Source organism: Coloeus monedula (genome assembly GCF_965178545.1).
Source record: "Coloeus monedula genome assembly, contig: HAP1_SCAFFOLD_251, whole genome shotgun sequence".
NCBI lineage: Eukaryota > Metazoa > Chordata > Aves > Passeriformes > Corvidae > Coloeus > Coloeus monedula.
In genome coordinates, this window is record NW_028120682.1 from 163,844 (window position 1) to 188,789 (window position 24,946).

General features: G+C 46.4%; 1 pseudogene across 1 annotated transcript; it reads left to right on the forward strand.

The window, feature by feature from the left end:
• Positions 1 to 5,310: 5,310 nt before the first annotated feature.
• Positions 5,311 to 20,762, forward strand: LOC309585755 (epidermal growth factor receptor kinase substrate 8-like protein 2; annotated as a pseudogene). Its single transcript has 10 exons — positions 5,311 to 5,385; positions 6,047 to 6,195; positions 6,341 to 6,467; positions 6,822 to 6,937; positions 16,559 to 16,670; positions 17,437 to 17,556; positions 18,407 to 18,554; positions 19,642 to 19,825; positions 20,232 to 20,364; positions 20,691 to 20,762. The product of its transcript is annotated as an epidermal growth factor receptor kinase substrate 8-like protein 2 (transcript).
• Positions 20,763 to 24,946: the final 4,184 nt, after the last annotated feature.

The following is a 24,946-nucleotide window of genomic DNA, read 5'->3' on the forward strand; positions in this document are numbered from 1 at the left end:
AGCTACACCTCCTACCAGCTCTGTGTCCACACAGCCCCCGTCTGCACCGCAGCCACAGCCGTGGACACACAGCAGAGACATTTCAACAGCTGCCGTGTCACCACGGCATGTACCCCCTATCATCACTCTGATAACACCACTCAGAGGATTATCACAACAATCACACGATGCTGAACCATGTTTCCCGTGCCATTTCAGCGAAACAAATACGATTTTATCTCCAGAACAGAAAGAGGACTTTCTCAACTATACGTGGACACCTCTTCCATCACAACAGGACCAAGCACGTGTTATTAATAGTGACGTCTCGCATCGAGACATTCCATTTCATGCACATTCTTCTCGAACTTCTCAGGGACATTCAGCTGATTTTATGGGACTTTTTCATCCTCAAATGCCTGCTCAACACTTCAGTGAGAAGGATATAGTGACCAGCACAGCTTCAGAAAGCATTCCTCTATCTTCCCAAGCTTCATCTCCTTTTTTTACAACAACCAATACAACTCCAACTTCTCATATGCCTTCTTCACAGCTTCGAAATCCACAACAGGCATCTGATCCCTCATTTTTCCACCGTCGCTTTCAGCTTTCGGATGACTTTGTTCGTCACCTTTATTTCCGACTCAGAGAACGTGCAGATTATCTGCCTCCAGAGGTTGCAGCACTGGGTCCCCACCCCTCACCCATCCCGCATGCTGGCAGTACCCTACCCAGATCCACTGCACCCTCTCCTCCAGTGGCCAGATCACAGCCACCTGCGATGGCAGGTTCAGCCACTCCTCGTTTATTTCCTTACAGTGCACAGCCGCAAATACCGACCCCTATTCCTCATCCAGGAGGGGGAGAAGAACATGGAATAATAATAAAATAAGAATTTTAAAGTTGTTTATTTTATATTAATTTTTTTTAATTTTATGAGAGAACTACATACCCCATGACATTTGAGTTTCAATTATTAATTCAGTTAAGGTTCTCTTTAAAGTTTGTTTCATCCTCTCTACCCGTCCTGAACTCTGTGGGTGCCATGGGATATGTAGTTCTCTCATAAAATAAAAAAAAAAAATAAATAAATAAAATAAACAACTTTAAAATTCTTATCCCTTAGACCCTGTGTTTCCCACCCAGCATGAAGCATACTTGCTTTCTTCTGTGTTAATGAGTTCTTTTGAATTTATAAATACTTGTATTAGCGGTGATGGCGCCCGCCCGCGGAGTGATCTCCCGGAGGGACTATTTGTGATGCGCTCCTGCCCGCGGAGGGATCAGCGCTGATGCCGCCCCGCCCGCCCAGCTGCTCTCGCTGCCTTTTCCCGCTCTCCCCTCTGCTCCCAGCGCTTCTCCTGCAAAGGGCGCGGCTTTTCCTGGGCTCTTTTCCTGCCGGGCTGCAGCGAGCGCTCCCCTCAAGGAGCAGGGGCAGCTTTGCTCGCGGCGGCAGCGATTCAACAGAGCAGGCCCGGAACAATTCCTGCTTAGCCGGGCTTTGAGCACATTCCTGAGCCAGCACCAGCAGCAGCGAGTGAGGCAGCGGCACATGAAGGAGGCTGCGGCTCTGGCCAGGCTGGGGAGGGGTTCCTCTGTAAAAGAAGAACAGGGAGAGACAAACCAGAAAGGGCAGGAAAAAAAGAAAAAGCCAAGACAAACTAAACTTTTTTTAAAAAATAATCTGGATCCAGAGGGACTTCTGGCTGGAGAACTTCCTGGGGAGCAATCCTGCCCCTCTGGGAGGCAATGCCAGGGCAACTCCAGCTGAAACCTGCACACAAACACCACAAAGATTTCAGATATTTGCAGGAAGCATCCACTTAGCAACTGCTGCTTAATAATTTATTCCCTTTCCCATTAAATGGTACATTCAGTCCACAAGACTTCAACACCTTTCTGGTAGTTTTATTTACAGTCTGCAGCGTGTTCTGTAAAACACAGGAGTGCACACAGACACACACGCACAAACATTTAAAGAAGTACAGTTTATTCCAAAGGAAGTCTACGCACTACTTTTTCCATAAAAATTATTAAAAATACTTTAGTTACTGTATTCTACCTAAACCAAGATACTTGAGAATTCTTCCACAAGTGATGCCCCCTCCCCACAAAGGGCACTCCGACAAGAAGAAATTCAGGAGACTGCATCACCAAATAAAATCCTAATGGCAACTGCTTCAATGCACCAGAAGAACAACGAATTCCCACTCTGCATCCAGCAATCCCTGCTCTGCAGCCTGTCTGCATCTGCTTTTGTAGGGCTTGTGGGGCTTTTGCATTCACTTCCTTCTCCAGGGCAGTTCCCACAAACAAAGAATGACTGAATTTCTGCAGACTGTCACTCGGCAATCCTGCATTTCACACATGCAAAGGGAAACACTTTCCTTTGAGCCCTTTATTTCAAGGAGTCTCTTTTTTACTGAGCATCCAGTGAGAACAGTGCCCAGTTGTGGCTGTTATTATTTCTCTGCTTTTGCTGCGTGGCAATATTATGCTGGAGCTCTGCAGAACACCCACTGCAGCCCTTGTCTCACTGGGGCACACCGAATTGACAAAAAAAAGGCACAAAGATGAAACTCCTAAAGCAGCAGCAGCCCCAAGTCACTGAGCTGCTGCTTCCCACCACCAACACTCTGTGTCTCAGCAAACACTTCCAACGCACGAGCCAAGGCCACAGGGGAGTGAAAAGCCCAGAGCCTGCGGGCAGGACAAGCACTCCATTGATCAGTAACAAACCAACACAGCTCAGCTGGATGGTGCACTTAAGACTGGACCTGGAAGCATCAGGAAAAGCCATTGGAACACAAGCTCAGCAGCACAGAATCCATTTGGCACCAGCTGATGAGATGGGAGGCTCTGTGTGGGACACGTTGTGCATTCAGCTTCAACAATGCCACAGCTCCACAGCAGCGCTGAAAAACTTCTGCTTTTAACAGTTGGAGAGGATTTTCTCAATGGAAGTGAAGCTGTCATTAACAGAGGAACAGCACACAATGCACAACATAACCTGCAATAAAAAGCTTCTGCTTTCCAGCATGTAAGCATCCAGGTTACTGGACTTCAGCTCATGGAAACGAATCTGATGATAGATTTTTTTTTTAATTTTTCTTGGAACTAAAAAAGTAAAATCTTCCATAAAAGGATAAAGCACAAAAATACTCTCTCAGTACGTCTCAGGAAGCCATTTAATACCTTCCATGTCCTAGGAACAACTAGGCAAAACACTTGGAAAGTGTGAGCAGTAGAAATGTTGACCATTGAATGTTTGGCAGCCGTGTGCTCCAGCCCCTGGGAGGGGCTTGTCCCCCACTCCACACCAGTCCTGCAGCTCCCCAGCTATTTCTTCTTCTTCTTCTTTGGGGGCTCATCCTCAGAGCTGCTGCTGCTGCTGCTGCTGGAGGAGCTCGGATCCGAGTCGAAGTCGGAGGAGGAGGAAGAGCTGCTGGAGGAGGAGGAGGGGGAGGAGGAGGAGTGTTGGGTGGAGTCGCGGGAGACAAGCACTCAAGGCATCATGTTCAGCAAGTCTCGATTTATTTTTCAAAACTACACTTATAGTACCTTTAATTAGCTCATACATATTGCAAAAGTCGAGCTCCTCATTGGTGGGAGCTATTCCGTGGGATCTGTAAACACGGTGGTCTTATCTTCCTCTTCCATATGGTTTCTGTCTTCTTACTTATCTGAATGCACATTCTGTTATCTATGCAACCTCTTGCTCAAGGACTCAGTGTCTGCATCTTTACTAAGCCTGCTGTGTTATCATGACCTTTGCTTTTTAGCCATTCTTCAGAAAGACTCTCAACAGAGGAGGAGCTGTCCTCACTGTCACTGTCCTCGGAGGAGGTAGAGGAGTCCTGGCTGTCAGAGGAGTCGCTGGCTGAGCTGTCACTGCTGCTGCTGCTGCTGCTGCTGGAACTGGTCACACTTTTGGACCTGGGAGAGAACAAAGAGCTGAGCACAGCCCTGCCAGAGCCCATGGCACCGTGTTCTCTGCTCTGCTGTAATTATCCAAAGATCAATTTGTTGCCTTGAAAATTTCCAGGCCTCACCACCTAAGATGAATTCCTGTGCCCTCCCTCCCTTTCCCACTCCTGGATGAGTGGATTTTGGCCATTTGAGCAACGGCAGAGTGGCCCCAGGGCATGACATAGGCCAGCAGGACTGCAGAGAGGGGCAGAGAGGGAAAGCTGGCCAGGATCTCGTTCCCAGCCCTGAGCAGGGGCTTTACTGGCCTGACTGTCCTGTACTACCTGAGCTCTGGGGACAGTGAACCAGGCTCAGTCCCTGCCTCACCACTGCAGCAGGAATTCTGTCAGTTGTGACCAAACTTGTCCAGCGAACACATCCTACAAGCTCCTTCCTGGGCAGTTATTAATAAGGAAAACCAAGAGACTGTAAACAACCTTAAAGCAGGATACCAAGCTCCAGCCTTTTCTTTGAGAAGCAAATATGGCTAATTTGTGCCTGCTCAGAATCAGAAGGAGCAGCTGATCTCCTGGCAAGAGCCCAGGGTGGAGCACGCAGGAGAGCTGGGACACTGTGGTGGGGTCCTGCCACGTTCCTCACCATGGGGCTGCCGAGTCCCTGGGAAGTGCCCGTTCATTGGGTCACCCTGCTGCCAGCAGTTGTTTTGCACTTCCCACTCCACATTAATGTTTCATCTCCGGCATTTCAAATGCTTTGCATTTCGGTAGGAGCGGGGAGCCTGTCTCCCATGGCAACAGTGCCAGGAGTCCAGGACAGGAGAAGGAGCTGAATGGGAGCACAAACTGGAGAGGTTTCTCACCACAGCTCAGCTGATTGCTGTTACTGAAACCCAGTTCTTGCAGTAAATCAATCCCAAGTGTTTGCTCCTCCATTCTGCCACAGCTCACCTCAAATACCACTGGATTTGGAGCCTTTCAGTGGCCAGGGCAGCTCCGGGTGCCCCAGGCAAGACCTTGGTGGAGACTTTCCCTTGTCAGCAGTTTGCCAGGGGACCCTCAGAACACCTATCCTGTTGTTTTCATCCATGGAACTAGTGGGATTCTCAACCCTGCAAGAGGCAGAAGCACCAGCAATCCTGGTCCTTCCTCACTAGGACTTTCAAAATAAGCCAAGGTGTTCTGTGTCTGTTCAAATTAGCTTTAAAGGCACTGATTTAACAGAGAGGGTATTCCCCCCGCCTGAAATTCACTGGGAATTAGAAATGGACACAAAATAAAAATGAATGATTCCTACTCCTCCATCCCTTACTCTTCTCATCAGTCCACAACACTCGCCCCATGTGACAGAAAAGAGAAGGCACACTCAGGTTAGGGTTAAACTGTGTTTACGTTCTCTTTTCAGGCCAAACTAAGGAAGCACATCCAAAACCCCCGTGCTTCAGAGTTGGTGCATTTCCTCTTCAGGCCGCTGGAACTGGTAAATCTTATTCCCAGGTCTCACTGGGAACTCCTTTTATTTCTAGTTCACACTTACAAGTAGATAGATTGTGCAACAGGGTTGGAAAACTGCTCATACCTGGCCACAGCTTTCTCAGGAACTTCCAGAAGTGATGCCGGTTGTTCCTGGCCTCTGATCCGGTTTGAAGCTTGAAGTAAATACAGGAATCCCAGCAAATATGAATCCTTCCACCGGGTCAATAAGGCATTACTGTGAACAAAAGGGGCAGCCAGCTGGAATCCCCACTGGGAATCTGTCTGGTCTCACCTTCAGGCAAATACGGCTCAGTATTTGCACTGAAAATGCTTGGAAGCAGAAATCCCAACTTGGAAAAGGAGCCACAAAGGAATAGCAAGATACTTTCCATTTTTTGAAGTGTCAGCTTCTGACACTTCACTCGTCTGTAACAACAGCTCATTTGTAGATCAGCTCTTCCTTTGACTCCAATCCAAAAAAATCTCATGTTCCCTTGAACTGTCCAGTCTCCTTCAAAGACTTAGGTTGATGTTTCTTGCAGTGACTGTGCTGATCCAAGGATCAGCTTTGTCTTCGCTTCCTGCTCATCTGTGTGTCCCTGGTTTGACATTTTGACCGTTTCCTGCAAGTTCTCTCCTCTTTGTGTGGTTTGTGTGTGACCCAGATCATCAACAGCTGCGGTGGCCCCGAGCTGGCCCCGTCTGTCCTCAGCCCACTGCTTTCTAAAGACACCACCGATTTCCTGAGAGGACACCTGACACCCAAAGAGATAAACCTCTGGGATTCCCTGGGGGAGACATGGACCAGATCCAGGTAAGGACAGAGCTGCCATCTCCCCAGGCTCCCCACGCAGACGGGATGCTTGGATTCCCTGATGCTCCTGCTTCTTCTTTCAGGGGATGCCCTGAAAGACACATTCTTCGTGAATGTCACCTCATATTCCCACTTTCTGTCCTAGAGCCGAGTGGCCCCGAGACACGAACGTCCCCACCTACATCCCCAAATTCCACAACGGCTGGGAACCACCCACAGAAATCTTCCGTGGAGCTCCCTGGGAAATAGACATTGGACACTTGCAAGAGGAAGGTTAGTCCTGTGTCCCTGTCTCTTCACTCTCCCTCCCCCTTTTCCGGAGAAATGGAGCTGCAGGGGTAGTGGTGGCATGCAACAAGTAGTTGGCTCAAAACTCAGTTGGATCTGGTTGCCCCAGTTAAATACAGAAAGCAAATGAGGCTGGAAAAGGGCAGCAATAATGAGCCTCTCCCAATCCAAGGCAACAGCACCCTACAGCGTAACTGAGCTCCAGGGACACAGGCTTCCCTGGAGAACACCTTGACCAAAATCTGCCAGACCATGACTCATCTACCACTATCCCTCTCCTTTTCTCCGATCAGCTTTCCCCTTTCCTGGTAACACTGACTCCATGTCTGCCTTTCCAGCTCTCCTCAGCCAATGGATATCCTTACTGGAACTCCTCACTCAAGCGTGGCCAGACGGCTGAGCAGACACAGGTCGGGGATGCCTTCAAACAGAACATCACTCCACATGGAAATAGGTAATGGATCCGCACGCCCGGAGCTTTGGCTCCCGCCTCGGAACCTCATGAACGCACACGGACACGTACAGTGACACTGGGACGTTTGGGCATCCTGGAGACAACTCCCTGCCACTGTTAATAACCACCAAGGGAAGACAAAGATCAGCTGAGGGGTTATTCCCATAAGCACTGTCTGCTGTTTAACCCCCAGCAGCTCTGCAAGGAAAGGAATCGCAGGTGTTTTCCACCGCAGGAGGCAAAAATATTGACTGACTTCATCAGTCCATCCATAGGTCTTGTTTCCCAACATCAGCCCAGCAAAGTGACCTTAAGGATCAGGTGCCAAAGATGCTGCACTGCGCTTTGGCTCTCCATGTGTGTAGAGATGCTGGAATCATGGAATCACAGAAGGGATTGGGTGGGAAGGGACCTTAAAGATTATCCCGTTCCAACCCCCTGCCATGGCCAGAGACACCTTTCACTATCCCAGGTTGCTTCAAGCTCTGTCCAGCCTGGCCTTGGACACTGCCAGGGATCCAGGGGCAGCCACAGCTTCTCTGGGCAACCTGTGCCAGGGCCTCAGCACCTTCACAGGGAAGGATTTCTTCCCAATATCCCATCTAAACCCACCCTCTGGCAGCGGGAAGCCATTCCTCCTTGTCCTTTCACTCCAGGCTCTTCAAGTCCCTCTCCAGCTCTCTTGGGGCGCCTTTAGGCACTGGAAAAGGCTCTAAGGGCTCTCCAGAGCCTCCTCTTCTCCAGGCTGAACATTCCCAGCCCTCCCAGCCCATCTGTGTAATGCTCTAGCTCTTGGAGCACTTCCTGGCCCTTCCTGTCTGATATTGCGCTGGTTTATTAAAGGAAATTCTGACTCTTTCTGCTATCTCTGTGTATTTATCTCCAAAGGACTGTGAGTACGGAAGAGTCATCCCCTATGTTCCTCAGCTCTTCTTTGGGGAACTCACCTATAAATGGAACTGCAGAAATGGGGAGGGAGGAAAAGGAAACAGGATGTGAATCGAGCACCTGCATAGTGACCACAGATGTCCACTGCTAGACAGACACTGATGTCAGGCAGATCATGCCCTCCAAATAGTGCTCAGAAAGAGAACAAGTTTGGGATTTCTGAAACTGCTCTGAATTGGATTTGCTTAAACAGATGTCATTAGTAAAAGCAATCAAAGAAAGAGTTTTGATCCCTCTTCCAAGCTGATGCCACTTATCATGTATCTTCCCTGCATTCTTCTAGGGAAGCTGTTTTTGATGTTGTCCTGTCCTTCTTTTTATAAGGGAGCAAAAATACTTTATTAAGTATTACTCTTTCAGTTTTGTTTCCTCTCCTCTTCTGAGATACAGTAAAGTGAACATTCAGCAGAATAGTTTTGTATTTTTTGAACACAATTCTTCTTTTATCCAACTGAGGCCCTTCTGTGATCATGAAAAAACAGAAACTGTTGTGAACTACAGTTTACACTCATAAGAGGTTGACATGGGTCAGTTCTCCAAGGTTATTCTTAGTTCAACTGCTGTGTAAACTGTTGATGTCACTGACTGGAGGCTGCTCTTCAGGACATTATAGATATGATAATTATATGACAGAAAATGCAACATATAGTTGAATCTGACCTTCAAGTTCACTAGCTTAAAAAAGGAAAAAAATGTCTGTAAGAAATTTGCTGCTTTTCCCATTACTAAGATGTAATAAATGCCTTCAAGTTTATACTCAGTCGACAGCATATACACATGGACAGCAGTGCCCATCCATCCAAATGTACCCCAAGCTAGGGTACATTTTAAGTCTCAATGATCACTGCCTCCAGAAAGCATTTTTGAGACAAAACAGGCAAAGTCTTTTGCATATCTAGACAATCATCCAATACTAGGATCTTCACTCTCACATAAACACTTCATGTTTTTCCACAGAGGAATCTGAGATAGATTTTTCTGAGAAATAACAAACCACCAAAAATTAATAAATGACAAACAAGGGAAAAGCACCACTTCCTCACTCAGCACATTTTCCTTGATTTTCATTAAGCATTCAGATTTACAGATGCTGATATTGCCACAAGAGCAGTTTTTTTCTGGTTTAACTTCCTCTTCCAGTAGAGCAAGCACAGCTGCAAAATGCAAGCTCACTTCTAGGCTCTCTTACACATCACCAGTTTACCACATTCCAACCAGTCACAGCTGTGCAACACCCCGTCAGGGTACTGGGATTACTGCAGTGCCACAGACAGTTTAAGTGAGGCTCATGGAGCTGTACAATTTTAACTATGTTTTATATGTATAATTAAATGATGCATGACATGGAAATAAGCCAGCTGTACTGAAACTGAACAAACTAACTGCTCTGATGCAACAGTTAAGCATCTCATCAGTTCTAAAATGAAACAGGTTTAAAGCAAAAACAATATAGAGAACAGAATGCTTGACACTGTTAAATAGCATGGTCAAAGGATAATTTTTGAACATTAAGGAAATGCATTCACCCAGTCAAATTTTCAAAAGAATTCCTGGCACCAAAATGTTCTCTGTTTGCTTTTTCACCATGTTTTAAGAATGGATCACTCTGGGGGAAGAAAATCCTGTGCGCAAAACACTGCGTGAAACTAAACAATCCTTAAACATGGCTAATTTCCATGTGGAGCTGATGATTTAGCACTGTCATCCTTCAGCAGAGGAGAAAGAACTACCTGTCTTTAGTTTATTTAGGTAAGATGAAAAAAGTGAGGAGCGTGAATTTGATCTTGCTTCAATTTACTTCAGTGGAAAAACTCTTGCCATGACTTCAGTGAGAATGAGACTGCATCTTAATTCATTCTATATGGAGAAAAACAAATCAGCTGAGAATAATGCTTTTGTTTATTAGATGTAAATTACTACCATAGTCGTTTTTAACAGTGCTAAGTAAATCCTGCTTTAAAAGCCAAACGTTGCCTTCAGTCCTGCTTATTCCTCTGTACTGTGTCACAATGCAGGATTCCTGGTCCTCTGACCAAGTCACCGCTGTCACAGTAAGCATGGCTTGCTCTGGGGAATGGCCACATTCCCAGTAAGCATGGCTTGCTCTGGGGAATGGCCACATTCCCACACGGGAATGATAGATGTTTGTGGATGTCACTGGTGACAATGTCCAAATCTGGGCTAGGGCATGCCCCCCAGCCAAGAAACTAGGGTGCACACTTTTGTAATATAAATGCATTCACTGAGAACACAGACTACACTTACTAAAATGTCCATGAAAAGCAGCCAAGTAAATCAAATCAATAGGGTTAAATTTGCAATTAGGATTCTCTCTTTCGGCAGGAAAATTTTAGGATAGCCACAAACTGAGAAAAATTTGCTTTTTTTTCTTCTTTTTCTCAGAAGGCAATCAACCTTCTGGTCTGGCTATTCTTTACTTCTCCCTATGAAGTAAAATCTAAAAAGACACACACACGATATTTATGGAAGGACCTCCCAATGAATTAGGAAAAATTATTACTCAGAAGATCAAACAGAAACAAGACTGTCTACACTGTATGAATTAAACATACATGAATTAGGACACTGAGCCTTCCATTCTTTAGTAACAGAACTGATGCTGTCCTGAAAATGACATTAATGAATTAGACTGGTATATGAAAACCTTCTGCATCTGCTCTAGAGGTTGGAATGAGGATGTTAAATGAGGCAGCAGACAACAAGGACGTGCTGCTTAGGGAAGCTGAATATCACTTCTGTGCTTGTGGAGTTCTGCAGTTTGGATGAAGGTCACAGGTTATCTCCAGCTACATGAAAATGAGTGATAAATACACACTGTTGGTCTTAGACTGAAAGCAGTACTAGGCAAAGAGAGTCAAAATATGGAATATTACTCAAAATCATCCCCTGGTTTTCTAAAGATCATAATCTTCTATTAGAAGACAGTTTGTTACCTTCTCCTAATATTAAAGCTGTAATAGTAAAAGCACCTCAATCTTGTAGAAGTATCTAAGATACACAGAATAAGTAAGGTATATGCAGTGAGAGCACCCTAAAAACATCACAAGAGGAGTGACAATTTCTGGGATAGTAATGACATGAACGAGTATCTAAACGTTAAGTCTGAGTGAATAAGAGAATTTTTCAACTAATGGATCAGGGAAAATGTGAAAAGATGAGATATGTGATTAAAGATCATAGTGTATTCGGTTAACACAGGTGGAAAATATATGACTTTGATTCTGTACTACAACATATTTTAATTGATTTGTGTGTAGTTTTAGTTTTATACATGCACAATTTTTTAGAACACATCTTTAGACTGGGACAAACAATAAAGGAAATCCATTGTATGACTTTACATTGATCCCAACATCACTCACTGGAATATCTTAACATTTCCTGCACAGATTCCCATTCGTTAAGATGACAACCTTGAGAAGAAGGAAATCTATAACTGCCATTCAGAGAAGGTCTAAAATTTCAATTGCTGTTTGAACACAAAGGAGCTTTGACATGCTGTGGTTTATTGAAGCACTCCTGCAGTTATAGACACATCTTTAACCACCCTACCCTCTCCCTCTTCCTCCATCCACCACTGATTGATGCAACTGGGAGATTCAGTAACTGCAGAGCAAAGTCCCGCTTACTTCCAGCTCTCCTGCCCCAGCAAATGCTCAGCTCTTCTGGGAAGATGGAGCTATGCCATAAGCACATTGCACCTGAAAGGAGATGAAACCTTCCCTTCAAAGACACATGTGACCAGGTTTTTGGAACTGCCTGATGTGGCCAGTTCTCATCTGTTTTCCATAAAGAAGGAAAAGAGCCCTGTATTCTCCTCTTCATGATAGTTCAAGTATGAATTCCAAAGAACAGAGATGCCAGGACTTGTCAGTGACATGACTAACAATTTTATGAGAACTGGCAAAACAGTTCATTTCTCCTACATCTTATTCTCAGAAACCTTGGAATTGTTTTGTCTGAAAGATTTGGGGGGAGGAAGGTGGGCTTAATTCTCACAACTATATTAAATATTCAGTACATCTGATATTCTGTTGTCAACACGCAAAATATAGTTTAATTATGATAAGCTATACTGGAATCATTTACAATACATAAATGTGAAAAAACAGCATTAAATTATTTCTTGTTCCATGTGGAAAAATATACACCTTCCAACCCCCCAAGAAAGTAAGACAAGGCACAATAAATTCTGGTAATTCTCTTTCTTCTGACTTTTCAGTTCCATCACAGCTCTCAAAACTAAGATTTATGTGCTGTTTTGCATCTGTATCTGTTGTTGATTTTCCCCCCCTAGAGGGATATAGGTGAATAAGTTTGGACAGGAAACGGTATCCCTCAAGCCAAACTGAAAGGTTTATAAAGTTGCTAATAAAAGTTTGGGTCAGGGCCTAAATATCAATCATCTGCTCACTGTCTTTTTAAACGAGCTCAGGCATTTTCCCAACTGTTCCCAGCAGGTCTCTGCCACTATTTTAAACTAAGATTTCAGCCATTTTTTTTCCCCTGTGTTGACCTCACTAATTTTTCTTTCTCCCCCTCTTTACCTGCCAAAGGCATCCATCAGGATTTTGCCAAAGGCTATCTGCTTTTGAAGTTGAGAGGGATTCACTAATCGTGAGTGTCAAATCCACAGTAAATGCCATGGCCATATGGTATATGCTGCTTTTGGGAATTAGCTCAAAAGGCCTAGCTGTGAGAAGGCCGGCTGTATGTCAGGAGGGTTTTACTGCTAACTTTCATAACTCATGTCAGCTCTTTCAGTTTCTGTATGCATTGGCTTCAGGGAGTGCAACTGTTCCCTGAATTTATAAAAATGTTGTCAAGATCCCTTGATCTTGCTTCCTCTGTCTCTCTCGCACAAACACATCCAAACACATTTATATACACAGTGGAATAGCATGCACAGTGGCATGCAAATCTAGCAAAAGAGAAGCTTGTAAATAAATAGCATGTCATTCTGCTTACTCAATACATTTCTCTGGGTGTTAAACTCATGATAAACATATCATAAGCCCCGATGAAGGCTCTACAGCCTGTCCCATCACACCATCCTGAGTGTAACTCTGCAATGCATAGGAAGACATAAGTTTGAAAAACAGAGCAGAAATAGCTCCCATAAGGGCAAGGGGCTGACATAGCTGAAACATAACTAACTGGAGAGCATTTGTTTTCACTAAAGAAGGAAGTGTCAGTGACACATCTCTGTGCCTGTGGAGGTGTACTGTACATTCAAAGCAAAAAGAAATCCACCTTCTTTAAAAAATTGGCCATTAATACATAAATATGTCTGTGTTGAAATCCCTCAGACGGTACCATTCTTAACAAGAACTACACACAAGACTAAGAAATTCTGCAGAGAATCACGCTTTTGTGATCCAAAGAGGCAAGGAGAAAGAAAACCACATATGAAGAGTTTAACATACCCACTTAGTGATAGAAAAAGAATTATTACAAAAATAAATGTCAGTCCCCTTGAAACACTTGAGTCAGCGCTCTCAACTTTCTCTGATGCTGTAGGAAGGTGTGAATGTCCTCCATGTGTCACATCATCCGCACCAGCCACACAGGAATGTCTCCAATGCACCTCAGAGCCTTTCAAGGACCACTCCCCTCTAATTTATGTATAGTCTGTTAACATCCTCTTGGAGCAAACAGAAATAATACTTTTAAAAGACATTTATACTTCAGAAACATGTGCCCTGACACAACAAAAAACCCAGATTTTAATACTGCCCCGAGGCAGAATTCATCCATCTTTAAGGCTTCTATTATGTATTTCCTGGTTAGTAATACAAAAAGAACTGCTGGCAGTATCACATCGAAACCAAAGTGGCAGAATCAGAAAAACTACTGAAAAGTTTACCTTTATAGGAAAGCTTCAGTCTTGGGATATTTTGTTTTGACGTTCCAGTGACTGGAAGGAACAGCATCGCTAAAGACAGCAGGCTGCAGGCATGTGGCACTTGCAAAGCTCTCATTCTGCTCTCCTCTTCTGTATCTTCTTTTGTACTATGGTGAAATATCTCCCCACTTTTCAAACAATCCAAGTTTTATCTGGAAGAAAAAAAGAAAACATCTGTAGATCTGCTTTACTGCATAAGCAACAATTCTGTAAGCAAGCCAGACCTATTTCTAAAGAGCACCTCAGTTAATTTCTTTGCTACGAAAGTATTTTTCCTCTAGTACAAGTAAATATGTTTTGTTTCTTTAATACTAAATTTACACATTTTGACATTGGAAAAATATGTAAACTTTTCAGACACCAATGTCTAGCCTAGCTAACGTTTAAGCACAAATTAAATTAATGCAGTATCCATAAAAAGAACATTTGACATTCAAAAGTGACCATGCAACTTGATAGTTAATACCAGTCCATTGGATATCTTACATGTTTTATAACTCTTTTTGTCTCAGTACAACAGCTATTGTGTGTTTATGCTATGACTAAAATGAACTGTAATGTCTCAGATGCCATGGGGGTACAAGCTGAGTTAACAGTGAGTACTTACCCATCAAAAACTAAACTAAGAAAACTGGAAAGAGCAAGCAGTTGTGTTTAGTTTTAATAGAGAAAAAAGTCAAAGCGGATGATGGATTTAAAAGTGCTTTCAGTATGATATTTCCAGCAGAACAACTGCCTCAACTCATCCACCAAAATGTCCTATAAACTTTAATGAGTGTTTCAGGCTGGGGTCAATAGGCTGATATGGGATTTTGTTAGCACAGTGTGCAACTAAGCCAGCTTTGCAACACTTTTCACTTAGTAAGAATCATTCATATTCCATAAATCTTGAAGTGTTTTACAACTGAAAGCAATTATCACTGCCCTTATTTTCCCTATGCAAAAACGGAACCATAAAGCTGCAGTGAACCTATTTCCTCAAGGTCACACAGCAAGCACAGTAGTTGAAAAGAAAACAGCAACAGCAGTCCTGCTGTCCTTTGTACCCAGCTATCAAGGATCCCTTTTGCCCAATAACTCGACTTTTGCACATGAAATTATTTGAAATGGCATCTTGAGTTCTGAAGGCAAAACTTCATGGTTAATAAATCACAGAGATCAGAGTATGAAAATATTTGTGAGACCAGATCCTTCCCCCTGCAAGTGCCTGATGCTAGAGGTCAAGGGAGATGGCTGGTGAAATGACAAATGTCAGTGTTTGAGTAATGCTGTAAAACCAAGGAGTAAGGAAATGTTATGGTTAGTCAAGAGATTAATGGCTCATGATGTGCCATGAAAATTCTTTTCTGAAAGGTACTGGAGCTGCCTGATTAAAAGAGCAATCCTAGTGCCCACATCAGCCAGCACTTGCACAGACACCAAAGGAGAGGTTCCTTGCAAGTCCATGAGAGATGCAGCACAGCTTGTGGCCCCTGAGCCTTTCCACCGGTCTGTTATTTGAACTCCTGCAGCACTGGGTCTTGCAATTCTGTGAGCTACAGCAGCACCCAGAACCAATTCGGCACCTCCTGATACAGGCAGTTCATCCTTCCTGGCATGAAAGGATGGAAACAGAATCCCTTCCGTTCTCTCTGACACAGGAAATCTTTCTCAGATGAAACTTGGGCTTTCTGAGCCTCCAGACTTTCGCTCAATAGCAAAAGACAAGGAAGTGTGCAAGAAGAGCATGATGGTGAAAAAGAGGGAAACAATTCGTAAAATCCCCAAAGCATAATTCCTATTGCAGAACACTAAGCTTCTTCCTTCTCAGTCCCCTCTTCAACACTCATATGCAGTGTCTGAATGCACTACTCTTGGCCAAGTGTGAGTACATGTTCACGAAATGACATGGAGAGAAAACAGACAAACATGAAATGCCTGTTTCATCTTTCTCTTCCCTTTATTACAGTATCAGATCCTAAGAGAACACCCTTACTTCTTCTGTGCCAACACATCTATCTGAGGGTGGACCACGAAGGACTAAAGTGGATTAGACTATCCCAGGGTTAAATCGCCTTGAAGAAATTTATTTAGAGGTGAAAACGGGGAAAAGAAGGAGAGGGGACTAGGGGGAAGAATATATGAAGATGAGACACCAGCCCTGTTCATCTTCAGCAGGATGATAGTGACAAACCATACTTCAAAAAGAAGCAATTAAGAGGGAGCCAGTCTCACTGCAAGTATGTTGAGAAGTCACGGCCTGAAGGTCTGGGCCTCAGCCAACAGGGAACTCACCAAAGGATATGGGGCTCATTTTCTTGAGGCAAATTACTGTGAAGAATCAGGACTAAATTTGACTAAAAAAACAGTTGCATCAATGCACTGTCATTTGCTGAATTGATTGAGAATCAGCACCAAACTCCGCCCTTCGGCCATAGCTCACAACCTCACTTTTTCATGTAGGCTTTTTTTGCTAATGGGAACCTTCCTTTTTTCTTGGTTGGGTTTTTTTTCCCCTTTCCCCTTTTATTTGAATAATGTCTGTGAAAAACCATTTGCTTTCACGAGGCGGTTAGTTTACACTGGAGGCAGCAGCTCTGTGAGCTCGAGCCAACCCTGTCCTGTCTTTAGATTCATTGCAATCTGGCCACATTGTCACATATATTTTTAGTTTATGATGATCCTCTAATACAATTCCAGCTTCCACACAGAGTCCTTCCAACAGTCTAGCTCAGGTTAATGAACTTCAGGACACTTCTCTTCTGCAGGAATTTCGAGGCCCAGGGGGTGGCTGTGCCCAAGAGATTTGCCAAAATCCGCTACGATTTCACTGCGCGAAACGCCAATGAGCTCTCGGTGCTGAAGGATGAAATCCTGGAGGTACGTGACCGTTCCTGGAAAAGGTGTGTCCCCCAGGGGCAGGAGAGAGCTCGGGATAGCAACAAGCACCAACTCCATTTTCCCTGGTGGTATCTCAGCAGTGACACAAAGCTTTGCTCAAACCCAAAGCTGGAGCAGGCTGCCTGTGCTGTGTCGTGTCATTTCCTCAGCTCAAAGACATCGGTCCCATTTTAACCACAGTGAGGAGGGAGGACAACAACTCGCTCTAGAGCCCTGCTCATCCCCCGCTGGGTCGGTTCCTTATCACCACTTCCTCCTCCACGAGGATTTGTTTTCTCTGAAAAGCACCTTTCTCATAACCTTTCTCTTACTGCAGCACTGTTGGCAGCTGGACAAGGTGGGACGTGACTTGGGCTGACACTGATCTGTGACCTGAGGAAAAGGTTTCTCTGCAAAATGTGGCTTTTTATTTATTTAATTATTTATTTTAATGCAAAAAGACATCAGAAACTCAGTCATTAGGAAAAAAAGGTCTGGAGAAACAGGGACATTATGTAGGAACTATGAGTTCTTCAGCACGCAGAGGTGCTCTCCTGTTCATCCTTACGATAAATTCTGATGCTTTCCAGGAAAAGTTTCAGTCCTGGATTGCATCTGAGAGCAACAGATCTGATTAGAGCTCCTGGCCTCAGTGATGTCCTTCTGGCAACTTCACCTTTTGGATGGTTCGGCCCCGCTATATCCTGGTTGTTTATGCCTGAAATCCCATTTTCCCACAGCAGATTTATTTTTGTCCCTCTCTCAGGTGTTGGAAGATAATAAGCAGTGGTGGAAGTTGCTCAACCGGAGTGGGCAGGCCGGTTATGTTCCATACAATATCCTGGATGTGGTGAAACTGGAAGAGCTCAAACAGGTCTGTAGTCAGGTAATACCTGACTGGTATCAGCTGCAGGGCACAATCTGCCTCTGGGAATAATGTTGTCATTAGACCTCCCTGATTTCTTAGGATACTATGCACCAATCAGGACAGACCTTCAGAAGTAGACAAAGCCAGGAGATTCCTGAGTCTCCTATGATAAAACTCACATTTTGCTACGATCGTCTTCCCAAATAAGGCCTATCCTTCCTATTTGTGCACCAGCCTCCTGCTTTCCATATTTTTCCACATCAAGATTTTTCTTGGGGGTTAAATTAAAGATGGACACTTCCCTCAGCCAGTTCAGTTCAGCACCAGGAACACGTTACTGGAGTGGAGGCAGATGGAAACACCATCTAAGTGAGAATTAACTGAATACTGCAACTTGCACTGCAGAAACGTGGAGCTGGAGTGTTCTAAACACCCTAGGGAAGCATGGAATTGCTTCCCCATTTTGGTATTGCAGCGTTTGGGCAAAGCCTAAGGCGGCCCAGCAGGCTTCTGGATAAATCCCTGCTAGTTTAATCAAAACGTCAAAAAACTTTCCAGTCCGCTCCAGGCCCTTGGCAGTGGTCCCGCTTCACATCCCAGCTACGGAGCAGTGAGGCTCTGCCTTCCAATGAGATCGAACATGTTTGGCACAACTAGGAATTCCCTTGCGCAAACTTCAGACTTTGCTTTGGGTTCTTCATTCCCAGAAATTAACTTCTTCCATGCAGCTCCACCTGAGGTCTCCCCAGCCCCACATCAGCACAAGGAGAACACGGCAGTTTGTCCCTCCGTGGGTGTGAGGCAGAAAGCTTAAGAAAATTAAAAACGACCAAAAAAAATTCTTACTTTTCTTTCCCTTTCTAACCAGTCTAACCAGAGGTACAAAGGAGACCTGAGCCCCAGGGGCTATGGCCCATCCAGCCCAACCCACAAGCTGCCTGCCAGCTACGCCGGGGATAAGTGGGGCAGTGAGATGTTGTCGCGCCACTCTGCACAGGACGCCAAAGAACGCACGTGTGTGTCCCACTCTGGGCTCCCCTGGGTTTGGGCGCTCGGGGGACCAGACCTGCCCAAGGGGCTCCCCTGCACCTTTTACTGATCACAGCAATGGAGCAGCACTGTGTCTGGAGGCCATTCCAGGCAGGACAAGAGCCAAGAGAGCAGCCCTGGGGCTTGTGACACCGCCGGGGCTCTCGGGCGGCCCGGGCCGAGCAGGGCAATAAGTGATCACCCCATGCCTCCTTCCTCCAGTTCTAACTTCCTCCTCCTCCTCCCAAGGAGAGAGTTTCCTTTCTCTTCCAAAATGTTTAAGTGTGTCTAAGGAACAGCTCAGGTCAATCCCTTTCTCTCACTTCCTTTTGCTCATCTCCCGGCACACACACAGTGCCCGCCTGGCCGCTTCCTTCATGTGGTTCCACAGAATTCCCGGCCAAACAGGAGATCCGCATCACTCCCTCACCCTGCACATGCTGTGGGGCTCACAGAGCAGGAGAGAGATCAGGGGCCCTGCTCACCTCACCCCTTATCCCACCCTGTCCACTCCTGGAAGCAGGAGCCCTTCTGGGACGACAGGAAGCCCCACAATACAAGGACACAAATCTGTTCGTATCACTGAGTTATTCTCCACAGTCTTCAGGAGTTTCATGGGGAAAGCGATACTGGATGAAGAGTCACTGGAGTTTTCACAGAAGCACAGGATGCCCTGGGCTGGAAGGGACCTTCAAGCTCATCCCATCATGAGTGTGTTGCTCATTCCCAGTTTGTGCTTCCTGCCGCTTCTGTTCTGTTGCGGAGCAAAACCTGGAGCTCTGCGATCAGCAAATTAGTGACTAGAAGCAGCAGAGAGGACTGAAAAGGTCTCAATTCCAAACCTCCAATTGTAGATTCTCACAGAACTGTGCTTCCACATCAGGCAACAGCCAAGGGGTGATGGGAGCAAAATAAATGGCAACACAGGGGCACAGGAAAATGGGAATCACTTTTCTGGGCTGAATTTAAATAAGAATGTTGAGCCACATCCCCATTTGCCTTACAGTTTCCCCACAAACATTTAATGGCATTTTTGACTGAAGACTTGATTTCATTCCCTACTTGTTTCTACAGAACTTATTCACCAAACGGATGAGCTGAACGACGAGCTGCTAAAGAAGATCACAAACAATAAAATTCAGCCTCCCCACAGGAATTTCAAAGTGGAAAAGCCTCAGCAAGTTTTCGTGCCCCTCACCTTTGAATCCAGCACTGAAGAAGTCAAAGCCTGGCTGGAGGCCAAGTCATTCAGCAAAGAGTAAGATTTGCCCTATTGCCACGTGCAATGCTCGTCCTTCCCTGGAGAAGGAGCAGGGGAGGCCACCGGCACCATCTCACCTGGGACAAGCCACTTGGATTTACTTACAGAGCCTGTGTTGCAAATTAGATTTCAACCCTGTTCAATCCAGGCTCTATAACCAGAATGTTCAGAGCCCAAAGTCACTCCCTTTCTCTGGTATAAATATTTTCTTGGAGATAAACAGTTAACTAACTAAATCCAAGGCCTGAAATGCTACTGGAATTGCAGCTGCCACCTTGGAACAGCCCCAGGGCCCCGTGATATGGTCCCACTGCAGCTCCTGGCCTCCCATCTCCAACTCCTCACCTCTGGCACGAGGCCACGTGCAGCACAATCGTCACCTCCCTACTTTGTGTCTCCCCAGGACCGTGGAACACCTGGGCATCCTCACCGGAGCTCAGCTCTTCTCCCTCAACAGAGAGGAGCTGAAGAAGGTGTGCGGTGATGAGGGAAATAGAGTCTACAGCAAGATCACAGTGGAGAAAAACCAGCTGGAGGTAAGCATTTTTCTGGATAATTCCTGCTGGAATGGGGGCTGTACCAGCAGCGTCAGATAGCTCATTAAACAGGCATTTTAAAAAATACAATTGTGGGGAAAAAAAATGCAACCAAACCTACACCAGCAATAAAACACACGTAAAAATTCCGAAGTGTCTTTTGAGCAAATCTGTAAGATCCCCCTGTTTCCACTAATTAATCTGCTTTTTACTGATATCACTTATCTCTGTGAAACTAGCTCTACTTTTACAGCATTAATTAAATACTGTCACTTAACTGCAGCTTGAAGTTCAAATCCAAACTGCCTGTTTTGTTTCCATTCCAGAAAAGCAGAGGGGAGTCGGAGCTCCAAGAAATCACGAAGCGCCGCCAGGAAAGGATTGATTCTGCAAATTAAAGTCTCTCTGCTTTATTTCAGCTCTTAGCCCTAAGTAGTGCAGAAAAAAAGGGAATGAAAGCAATGATTCCTGGCCCAGGCCAGATGCAGCAGAGCTCCCCTTGGGGTCCAGCTGCCATCAGAGTGACAATTCCTTGAACACTGTTGGGAAGGGTTGACAATAAGACCATGTCCCACTGGGAAAGGTGTTTTAATTTTGCATGAAGTATTTTTTTTATAACTATATATTTTATACTGAAATTTTCCGTGCATGCGATCAGAGCAGGATTCACACGGGGCTGGATGTACAAGGGCTGGCTTCAAGCAAAAAAAAGACCCCCAAAGCTTTTCTCCGAGGGCTGTCCCCTGCTCCCCACTCTCCCCTGGCAGAGCAGGCGTGGCACACAGCACAAGAGAGGCCAGCCTCAAGGCTTGGAGCCTGGAGCAGAGGAATAAGGCTTTAGAACCCTGCAATGGTTTGGGTTTAAGGAAAGGACATTAAAGCTCATCCCATTCCACCCCCCTGCCATGGGCAGGAATGCCTGTCACAAGCCCAAGTTGTTCCAAATCTTGTCCAACCTGGCCTCGGACACTTCCAGGAATGGTGAGTCATGACCTCTCTGGGCAACCTAACCCTTTCTATTTCCATTTCCATTTCCTCCTCAGTGCAGGTGTCCCCTGCAGCCCACGAGCACAGGGCCGGTGACAACTGCCTGTCCTTGTCCTGTCCCCCTGTGCCCCCTCGTTGGACAAGGCTAGAATGGCAACACACATTCCCAAAGTCTGGCTGCTTCCTTAAATCCATGGACCAGCTAGTGCTATCTCTGAACAGCTGAAATGAGCTTTCAGTGCCTAGAAATGAGCAGGAGTGACAAACAAAGGGATTTGAATCTGGAAATAGGTGAGTTCCACCCGCCCACCGCTGCTGATGCAGAGGCTGGGGCTCGGGGCAGCTGTGCAGCCCTTCCCTGGGGCACGGATCCTGCACTGGAATGTTGTGGTGGTGTTGCCAAACCGGGCCTCAAACCAGGAGAAGATAAGCCCTGACCGTTTGCTCCCGACCCAGGCACACCCACAGCCCTTCCCAGGGTGTTGGTCACTTGTCCCCATCTTCACATTTTCACTGCAAAAAGTCAGCTGAAATGATTCCCAAATAGCTGAAACCCCAAAGCACACTGGGAAAGGCAGGTTTAACGCAAATTAAATGGCCACAAGAAAAAAACCCCTCTAATTTAGCACAGGGTGTTGCTCTTTACTTCCCGTTTTCCTTCATAAAGTTATGTGCATTTGTATATAGCAATCTGTAAATAGGGGTGAGGAAAATCCCTCTCCCTAGAAGCAGAATTAAGTGATTATGCTTCCAAAATTTACTCACCATTTCAAAACTCAAGCAAGCAGCGTAGTTCCTGTCCACAGCAAGTTTGGCACATTGCATTTCTAGCTCTGTTTGACTGACAGACCAATCTGATTGCAAAGCAGTGAAGCACACAGAGCTCCAGAGCTGCCCACAGCCCAGGGACAGCTGGGTTTTCTCTCTCAGCACATGCTGAGTCTTGGTCCAAATTTGTGCCTGTCATTGCACATTTAATGGAAAAAGCTTTAAAACAGCATCTGGGGAGCTCACGTCTAAAACTGAGAACACCAGTGCACCTTAGTTTTGGCTTCATTCTTAAGCGTCTCCAATGGATAATCTGTTTTCTTCATTTGAAACAGGACACTGCTCTCACCAGCAGAATTAGGGTGCAGGCAGGGGAGGATCCTGGGTTTAGTCACAGCCCTGCTAGGATCTGAGAAGGGCACTCACCTTGTCAGGGAGGGATGAAGAGGACAATCCTCCTGAGAAGCCCTGGCTCCGGATTAGGGTGGAGATGGGAGGCAGGATGGCAAGCACGGGAGGCGAAAAAGTTTCTAAAATGAAAATAAAAACGAATGTTGAGCTAGGAAACACACCATCTTCTAGTCCTGGGGTGTAGAGGAAAGCAAATCACAGGGAATTACAGTTATCTGGGATTTTAACAGGAGTGTACATGACAGCTCTGTAAAGCCGGGAGCCACAGGAGCACTTCCTAAAACAAATAGCTCAGTAGACCTTATTGCAGAGGCCACTTTTACAAATTTCCACGCGACTGAGCTGTGCATCTGTTCTGTTTGTACTGCCTGCAGACACTGCTATAAAGTACTGTACATTGATGTAACTGAGCGAAGGAGACAATGATATAACCATGCACTGTACAAGATTTATTAAAATAGTCAAGTTATAACTCCATCTCCGTCTCTTTCACTGGGTTTTCATAATGCTTTGTCACTGAGAGTCTCAGAAACTCAGCAGAATGTCTGAAACCACACATTTCCTTTTGGGTTTGGGGACTGACATTCAACAGGAAGGATGTTACGGCCTGGATAGCTGTGTCTTAAGAATAGGGGCAAAGCATGAGAAGGCTGCACAAAAGCACATTCTTGCCTCTCTGGAAGGGGAACGACTGTGGCAGCTGTCCCAAGTGGAACCATACAGAAAGAGGGAACAGCATAACCCCATGACTAGGAGCCTGTTACACGGATTCTCCAACATTTCCAGCCAAGAGCCATCCTGTTTCCAGAAGCAAAAGTTTGTCTTCTCTTTTCCTTAACAATTAAATAACCCAGCTGAAATAACTGGTAATTCCTTCTGTAGATGTTTTGGAGAGTACAATTTCCAAGTGGGCCCACACTAACAAGATCACCTCTTTTACAGCCTAAATAAAGTTCAGGCGAACCACGAGCCCAAAACACCTGCCTTACTGGGCCGAGGGCTCTCTCAGCGCCTGGAGCTGCACTCGATAAGCCATTTCGAACCTTGCCACAACGGCGGGGAAGGGAGCCCAGAGCGCTCAGCTCCTGCAGCGGGGCACCACCGACGCGGCCCCGAGCCTTCCCTCACGGCCGCCTCCCTCAGGGGCTGCCCGCCGCCACCTTGCGGCACCGGCCGCGCCCGGGCCCCGCGCGGCCACGAGGGACGGGTGGCTCAGGGGCGGGTCGGGCGCCGTCGGCCGCGGGGAAGACTGCCGGGGGTTCTGGCGACACGGAGACTCCGGGGACAGGAGGTTCCGGGCCCGAGAGATCTCGGGGCCAGGAGACTCCCCCGATACGCTCCGTCGGGGACGATGGCGGCGTCACGGTCGCCAAGGCGAACCCCCGCCCGGCCCTCACGAACCAGCCAATCAGAATCGCTCTCCCTCCCGCTGCCCCGCCTCGGCTCCTCCCGGCCTCGTCCGTCTCCTGTCCGCGCTCCTGATTGGCCGCTGCCGCCCAGCCAGGCTGGGATTGGCGGCGGGCGGCGGGAGCGCGCGGGCCGGTGCCCTTCGGGCACGTACCGTCCCTCCTGGGCGCGCGAGTCCCCCGGAGCCGCGGACGTGTCGGTGTCCCCCGTGAAGCGGCAGAAGGTGGAGTCGGCGCTGGACCAGCTCAAGCACCACACCACGGTGGTGGCCGACACCGGGGACTTCAACGGTGAGAAGCGGCATGAGGGGATCCTGTCTCCGCAGCTTCTGCTTAGCCCCCTCTCCCGCCCCTCTTCACGGAGAGTGGGCGAGCCCGGCCGAAGGGGCGCGCGCTGCGGGGACCGACCCACCCTGGGGCCGGAGGGGGGGCGAGCGGGACGGCGCTGGGTCTCCATCCCAGGGCAGACCCCGCCGTGATTTCTCCCAGTTTGCCCTCGAGTGTGCCCTGACCACTCCGTCCAGCTCTGCGTGCTGTCAAGGAGAAGTGCCAGACTGAAGCCAGGCTCTGCTGTTCTAATTAATTTTGGGTTTTCTTCCAGTGGGCTGTCTAGATCTGGGACTTGTTTGGGGTTTTTCAGACTCACGCTTGGACGGGGCTTGGAGCAGCCTGGCCCAGTGGAAGCGAGTGGAACTGGATGAGCTTCAAGACTCCTTCCAACCCAAACCATTCCAGGATTCCATGATATGCTTAAAAACTGATTTGGGGTTGGAGAGAAAGAAGGGAAATGATGTTTTTTATTTGTTTCACTTGAGCTGTACATTGATCTTTTCCCTTTTTGCATTTCCAGGATGCAGAAAGTGAGAAGGAACTTGAGGAGATGTGCTCGGTCCAAGAGAAATAATTTTGAAAAAACTCATCTCACTGGATACTGCAGCAACAGTAAAATCCCAAATGGATTTCATGATCCTGACAATTCTGAGTGCACTTCAGGGATAAGGCACAAGATC